The 7,257-nt window shown below is 41.5% G+C and overlaps 1 long non-coding RNA gene across 1 annotated transcript; it reads left to right on the top strand.

The window, feature by feature from the left end:
* The first annotated feature begins 2,754 nt into the window (after positions 1–2,754).
* LOC109943641 (uncharacterized) lies at positions 2,755–3,558 on the top strand. Its single transcript, XR_002266687.2, has 3 exons — positions 2,755–2,868; positions 2,946–3,323; positions 3,406–3,558. It is a non-coding gene; the product is annotated as an uncharacterized lncRNA (long non-coding RNA).
* The last annotated feature ends 3,699 nt before the right edge of the window (positions 3,559–7,257 follow it).

Here is a 7,257-nt window from a genome sequence, read left to right as displayed (position 1 = left end):
AGTTCATCCACGCCGCTCGCCGTCGTACCTCGCCATCCGAACACTCACCGACGACCGTGTCCGTTCATCTCAAGGTTGAAAACAACCCCAACCCGTTAATATATTTTCTAAATCGTGTTTGAATTACTTTATTGATCTTATGAATTATTGTTGTAATATTGATGCGATTTGGCGATTCACGCGTATGATTTCTAGAGATGCGATGTTTACGTGTAGCCAAAGTTGAACCCCGCGACAACACTTTTAATATGCGTAGGATTTTATAATTCTAAAAATAAACACGATCACTATTCACTACTTCAGTGATTTTCATACTAGAATGATTTACGGATTTGTTTTCGCTTTTGTGGGTGGAACGATAATTGTTAGTAGTATGTTAAGTATAAACTTATTTGCATGAAGAAATAGAAGAAATACTAGGCCACGTATTTTCGGTCGAATGAAAATATATATAGATTTTACTATTCATAATAAATGTATTCATAAGTACGACACTTAACTTAGAATTAGTAAGGCATTTATTTATGTCATAATTACCATGATTATGTTATTAAAAGTCCTATTTAGTAATTTATAATTAATTCTTAGTATATTAATGTTAGAGGAATTAAATAAACAATTTTTAGTTATAAGTATATATTTAGAAGAGAAAGGAGAAAACCGAAATAGTACAATTTTATAATAATATTAAAATAACTTAATTAGGCACTCATGCTTTCCTAATAAAGAAATTGATAGTTATGTTGGTAAATATATGTTTCTTACTAAAGAATTAGAGAATTTGTTTCTAACTGTAAAACGACATTTTAATAGACATCATGATTTTAATTTAACAAGGTTCGTTATAGATGTTTGAGTATAGCCGTATTAAATAGAAACTTAAAAGAATATATAGACATATGTTTCTTAATAAAAATAGAAGATAAATATATGTTTCCTTAATTAAAAGATAACAAGGGTCATTGCTTTTATAAACTAAAATGATAGTTTATGCATAAATTCCTTCTAATGAATTAGATCAATTAGATCATTTGTTCCTACAATAGAATTAAAGATAATTAATAGATTAATTATCCTTTATCATAATTTATTAACCAAACCGATGGTCAATTTGTTCTTAACTAGATTTATGGCAGGATTAATGATTTCATAGAATTTAATCCACATTATATACGAATCACTTAGTTTTTCTTAAAGGATAAAATAAAGTAATAAGAGTTTAAGTTCTTTTATAACTTAAAAATGTTACTTTATATATATTGACTTCAAATATAATAATATAGGCCATATGCTTTTTAATGACATTAAATGATGGTTATGCGTTCATTATCTCTTGCATGAAAATCCACTTAAGGCTCATAACCTAACTCGTCTTAAATAAGTGATTAATAATATAATTATGATCTTTTCACATAAAACCTATTTAGACTTATATCTTAAATTATCATAAGTGAATGATTAACAATACGCTCCATAATGCTTCTACAATTAATAACGTGATTAGTAGCCCATTAACATTAGATATAACCTATATCTTTTCTAAAAGATTAGAAAAGTTTAATATGGTTATAACATGTTCTATCATCTTATAAACCCTTAACCTTAGATGTATCACATATGACGTTTTATAAAAGATTAAATTGATGAACCAAATATTTGTATATTTTAATTAAGATATTTTTAAGCTCATGTCTTGTTTTATAAAATATAGATCACACATTTTTGAAAAGAATACCCTCTTATTATAACCGTTACTTGCGACGTTTTTGAAAAGCGAACGCTCTTTTCGTTAAGCTTTCTTTTAGCTTTACGCATGGTGAATGTGGTATGTTATTGAGTGGTGTTTGTTCTTCTTGTTTGTTTGTGTGATATTCAGTGGTTGATCTAGTAGTTAAGAATCAAGATCTATTCCTATCCGTGGAGGAACCTCAAGTTTTCTATAAGCAAGGCAAGTGGACTTCTCCCTCTGCATACTCTATTTGATCCCAAACAATACATTTAATAAAGTTTACTCTTTTGGATGTGTATGCATAATTTGACGGGTTACCTATTTAGATAACCTTTCCAACCTTATTCCTTGATCAAACCTGGGAATTATACTTTACCTTCGTAGTTATGCTATTGCTACAACTTAACTTTATGCACTCACTCCCGCTTATGATATTAATGTTCCAAATGGTAAGTTTACTCTATTGTTGTTAACCCGATGGTTAAACAAGATTATTGCATATTAATTGGAACATGGAGTGACCACCCGGGAACACGGTTATGAGCAGCCTGGACTCCTCACATGATAATTGAACTTGAAGATGGAAATAAATCGAGATCCGATGATCTGCCAATGGTTTGCTTAAGTGGTTTCACTTAAGTGTTTTTGATATACTCTTATACCTTTGTTTAATGGGAATACTTGGGATTCACATTTATTAGTAATCAAGTGTTGTTAATAAAATGTTGACCAACTAAAATGCTTACTGCTCAACCTTAACCTCACCTTGTTACCTTGCATTAGTTTTTCCCCCACTTGCTGAGCCCCGACCATAAGTGAGCTCACCCTTGCTTAATTTTGATCAGAAGTTGCAGATGAAGATATGATGCTGAACTCCATGGATGCTAGTCTAGTGATACCCTCGGTCATCTTCCTGTGGATGGATGTCCTTGTTTCGCTGTACTTTGATGAATAAAGGTTAAGACATTATGCCTGTTCAAAGTGTAATATGTTAATGAAATCGTTATTTACGCTTTTATGCATTGTTCTTTGGATATATTACACACATATGGTATGCGCTCGGTTCTACCCCCCTGGAACCGGGTGTGACATCCCACCACCAAGGTAGCCGCAGCCTAGGCCAATATGTAGAAGCATGGGTAAGCCCTCTTTTTTATTTAGGTATATAGCATTGGATTAGATATTATTTCTAACTATCTCGTTGGTTTTCATGCAGTCGGCATCACATGGTGGTCGGGCTTGCTCCATCTTCTCGGCCTATGCTATGGCCCATAAGGGCAAGGTGACGTCCGACGTCACCTACAACCCGGATGACGGGCCCGAGACCTACAGCAACCCCTGCCTTCATGACTACACCGCCATGGCGCAGGAGGTCCATGGCACAGAATATGATCCTAGCACCGAGCAAATCGACCTCGATGTGCTCATGAGGGTCGGAGGAGGCAAGAGACATGGGTGGTACTGGATTGCCGATGGGGCAATCGACTCGTCCTCCACTCCCACTCTGTCTCATGTGCGGGCAAGGAGCACGGGCTCGAGTCCAGCCATATGACCTCGGTACAACAGCTCACAGCTTCGCATACAGCAACTCGAGGTTAGTGCTTCTGTAACTCGTCATTCTTTGAGTTATATACCTTCTCTTTGAGTTACTATAACGTTGGCTTGTAATATTACAGACCCAGCTAGAAGAAGAGAGGAGGGAAGGCCTAGCAGATCAGCAGAGGATGGCGAAGATGTTTCAATACATGCAGAGCCTTGGCGCCGCACAGGGTTTCGCTCCGCCACCTCCATTGTTCCCTACAATGGACCCTGCTCTATTCCATACTCCTGTGAGTATCAAAATTGTAGTTAGATGTTGGTAATGCATCTGGTATAACACATGCAATCTCTTCTCTGTGCAGGGCCAATCTTGGGGCGGCATCCAACAACCCTCATGAAACGCGCAGCCCAACGCAGCACCAGTCCAACCGCCCACCTCAATGAGAGTTATGTTTTTAGTGTTTAGACTACAAAACTTATGTTGAATACTTATGTCAGAGCTTGAGACTTATGTGTTGATACTTCTGAACTTGTGTTGATACTTCTGAACTTGTGTTGATACTGTTTGTGTTGAGAACTTGTATATTAATGTTTGTGTTGGATATTTATGCCTCTGATGATATCTGTGATGTATATATGTGATATCTGTGATGTATCTTTTGTTTGTTTGGATAGAATAGGAAAAACAAATAAAAAGGTGTGTACTGGTCACTTTGTCGAGTGTGACACTCGGCAAAGAGGTGCTTTACCGAGTGTCATGACCATAGCACTCGGCAAAGAACCAAGACCTGGGCACCGGTATAGGTTCTTTGCCGAGCGTGGTGGCCCTGGCACTCGGCAAAGAGGAATGCTTTGCCGAGTGCCCTACACAGCACTCGGCAAAGAACCTGACATGGCGACCTGTTGATGGATTCTTTGCCGAGTGCTGGCCGGTAGACACTCGACAAAGAATAACTTCTGTGCTGAGTGTATTAGGAGGCACTCGGTAAAGAGTAGCTTCTTTGCTGAGTGCCACCTAAGACACTCGGCAAAGACGCCGTCTCCATCACCCTAGCGCCGTGACGGTGACTTTTCTTTGCCGAGTACTATCTGGCACTCGGCACAGACTGTGTTGAGTGCCCGAGAAAAAGTACTCGACAAAGAAGCCTTTGCCGATGTACTGTTCACCGAGCCCTCTTTGCCGAGTGTGGCAAAGCAGCCGATTCCGATAGTGACTGTAACACGCCCCAAGCAATACTACTGTCAAGCACTACACTATACTAGGCCTCTAGCCTAAACCAGTATAACCCCTTGTCTCAGATCCACCTTCGAGCCTGTTGGTCACTTGTTCTCAAATGCTATGAGTTAAGAACAAGGCAACACAAAATGTCAATGGTTAAAGCCCTTCGTCCTTCGAAACATTATCTCCATTAGGATATAATGATCTTCAAACGAAGGTCATGAAAGTAATACCTGACTATCGCAGTATAAATCAATGAAAGGAGAAGCATATGAGGCATGAGAGATAACTCGAATAATCATATGACATCATTAATATATCTTAATTAAATCTTCATGAATGAAAGTCAACAATATTGAATTACATTTATACCTTCGGCTTAACAGAAGGCAAAAGTCCAAATGTGACGCACGAGCGAATACAAGTTAGCGTGAACAGTACGGTGCTACTGTTCATCTATTTATAGACACAGGATGCAGCCTATGTAAATTACATTCATGCCCTTGATGTTTACTATTGACTTAGGGATAGTCTATCAAGGACTAGACAGCCTTTTCCCTTTTAGGTTGGTTCTATTTTCTTCTGCTAAGCCGAAGCTTCTCCATAGGTAGCTTCGGAACTGGTTCACCCTTCTCTGATTCGTGCCTTTTACATCGTGTACAGCTTCATCCTAAGGCCAAAGGTCCTTGTACATGTATTATACTTGGATAACATGTTAGTCGTGTTTTTGAGGACCTTCGAAAGACAAAGGCCCCCAACAGTAGCCTCTCGCAGTATTAATTCGTTATAATAACGGATTTAAACTGTGATATGGACGAAGGCCTTAAGCCGAAGGTCCGAAAAAACACCTTCCCTTTGCTAGAATAGCAACAGTAAATGACAGACGGGGCCCACCAGGTTGCAAAGAACTGGGTGTATAAATATGGATCTCTATCGGTGGTATTTGATACGCCATTTCTGCTACTTGCGTTATTCCCTCAAAATTTAACTTTTGCTTGCAAGTTTTTTGCTTAATTTTCGAGCTTCAGTTTCAGAGTTGTGTTTTGCTTCATATCTGAGGAGAAGATGACCAGTGAAGAGAAGAAGATAACTGAGGAGAAGATGGCTGAGGAGAAGAAGGTATCAGAGGAAAAGAAGCTATATGAAGAAAAGAAATCTATGGATCCTTATATTGCTGGGTTTTACGAGTCTATGGCTAAGACAAATACAGAGAAAATTACCAAGAAAATAATGGAGGGTTTGTCCAAAGATTCTGATGACAGTGATAGTTATGACGCAGAAAGTGGAGACGAAGATTCTGAAGATCGGTCGTGGCGACCAAGCCATACCATCTTCGGAAAATCGACTATCAAACAGAGTCACGTTGATGCCATGAGAGGAAGATACTTTTGTGATATGACTATTGTGAGGGTTGGAGGGGACAGCGTTGCTCCTGCTCCTGAAGCAAATGAGGTGGTTATCTACCGAAGCTTTTTGAAAGCAGGGCTTCGGTTTCCATTGAGCAGGTTCTTGGTTGAAGTGCTAAAGACATTTGAAATCTTTCTTCATCAACTTACCCCTGAAGCTATAATCAGAATGGGTTTGTTTGTTTGGGCTGTAAGAAGTCAAGGATTGGAACCAAGCGTAAAGTATTTTTGCAGCATGCATGAACTTCTGTACGAGACGAAGGCCACCGGGAAAGAGCAGTATCACAACAACTTCGGTTGTTACGGATTCGTTGCCCGATCCAACACAAGCCATCCAGTTCCCACATTCCGAAAGAGATGGCTTGGGGCCTGGATGGAAGAATGGTTTTATGTCAAAAATGATCTGATTGAATGAGAAGACGTTAGGGAAATCATCCAACGCCCTATCTAGTCACGTTTTGGCCTTCGGAGACCGAAGGTGGCAATGGATCAGAATGACGAAGCATGCCAAAAGGCTTTTAGCAACGTATGTACCTTCATTGGTACAAGGGATATTGTTTAAGAGCACATAGCGTATAGAATATGGCCACTTGTGGAAAATTAGGATATGCCGAAGGATACTACTGCCGAGTTGACTGAAGGTGGGTTGATTCGATTGAAATATACCACTACAGGAAACACATAAATATTCGTGGGCTGGAATATTTTCGTGGGCCGGCCGACGAAAATACAGCAGTTATTTTCGTCGGCCTCCGTGGCCGACGAAAATAGAGGTTATTTTCGTGGGCCGCTAATATGTACGTCGGCCGGCCGACGACAATTCGACACTTATTTTCATCGGCCCCTGCGGCCGACGAAAATAGCAGTTATTTTCGTGGGCCGCTATATTTACGTCGGCCGACCCACGAAAATAACTTCTATTTTCGTCGGCCTAAATCAGGCCGACGAAAATACAATGACCCTAATCCCGCGGACACGCTCGATTCGATTCCGTTTTGCCCAAAGTCACCGCCGCTCGCCGCAGCCCGCTCCTCACCCCGCCCGTCGCCGCGGCAGCCCGCCGTCCGCCGCCCTCGCCGCGCCCGCTCCTCGGCCACGCCCGCCCGTTCGCCGCCCCTCGCCGCGGCAGCCCGCCGTCCGCTCCTCACCGGCTCGCGCGCCACGGAGCACGCCCGCCCGTTCACCGCCCCTCGCCGCGGGCAGCCTGCCGTCAGCCGCCCTTGCCGCGCCCGCTCCTCACTGGCTCGCCGCGGGCAGCCCGCCGTCCGCCGCCCCTCGCCGCGCCCGCTCCTCACCGGCTCGCCGCGGGCACGCCCGCCGTTCGCCGCCCCTCGCCGCGAACACGCCGCCGTCCACCGCCCCTC

This window comes from Zea mays, chromosome 1, assembly GCF_902167145.1.
Source record: "Zea mays cultivar B73 chromosome 1, Zm-B73-REFERENCE-NAM-5.0, whole genome shotgun sequence".
Lineage (NCBI taxonomy): Eukaryota > Viridiplantae > Streptophyta > Magnoliopsida > Poales > Poaceae > Zea > Zea mays.
This window is presented reverse-complemented; position numbering and strand designations above follow the sequence as displayed.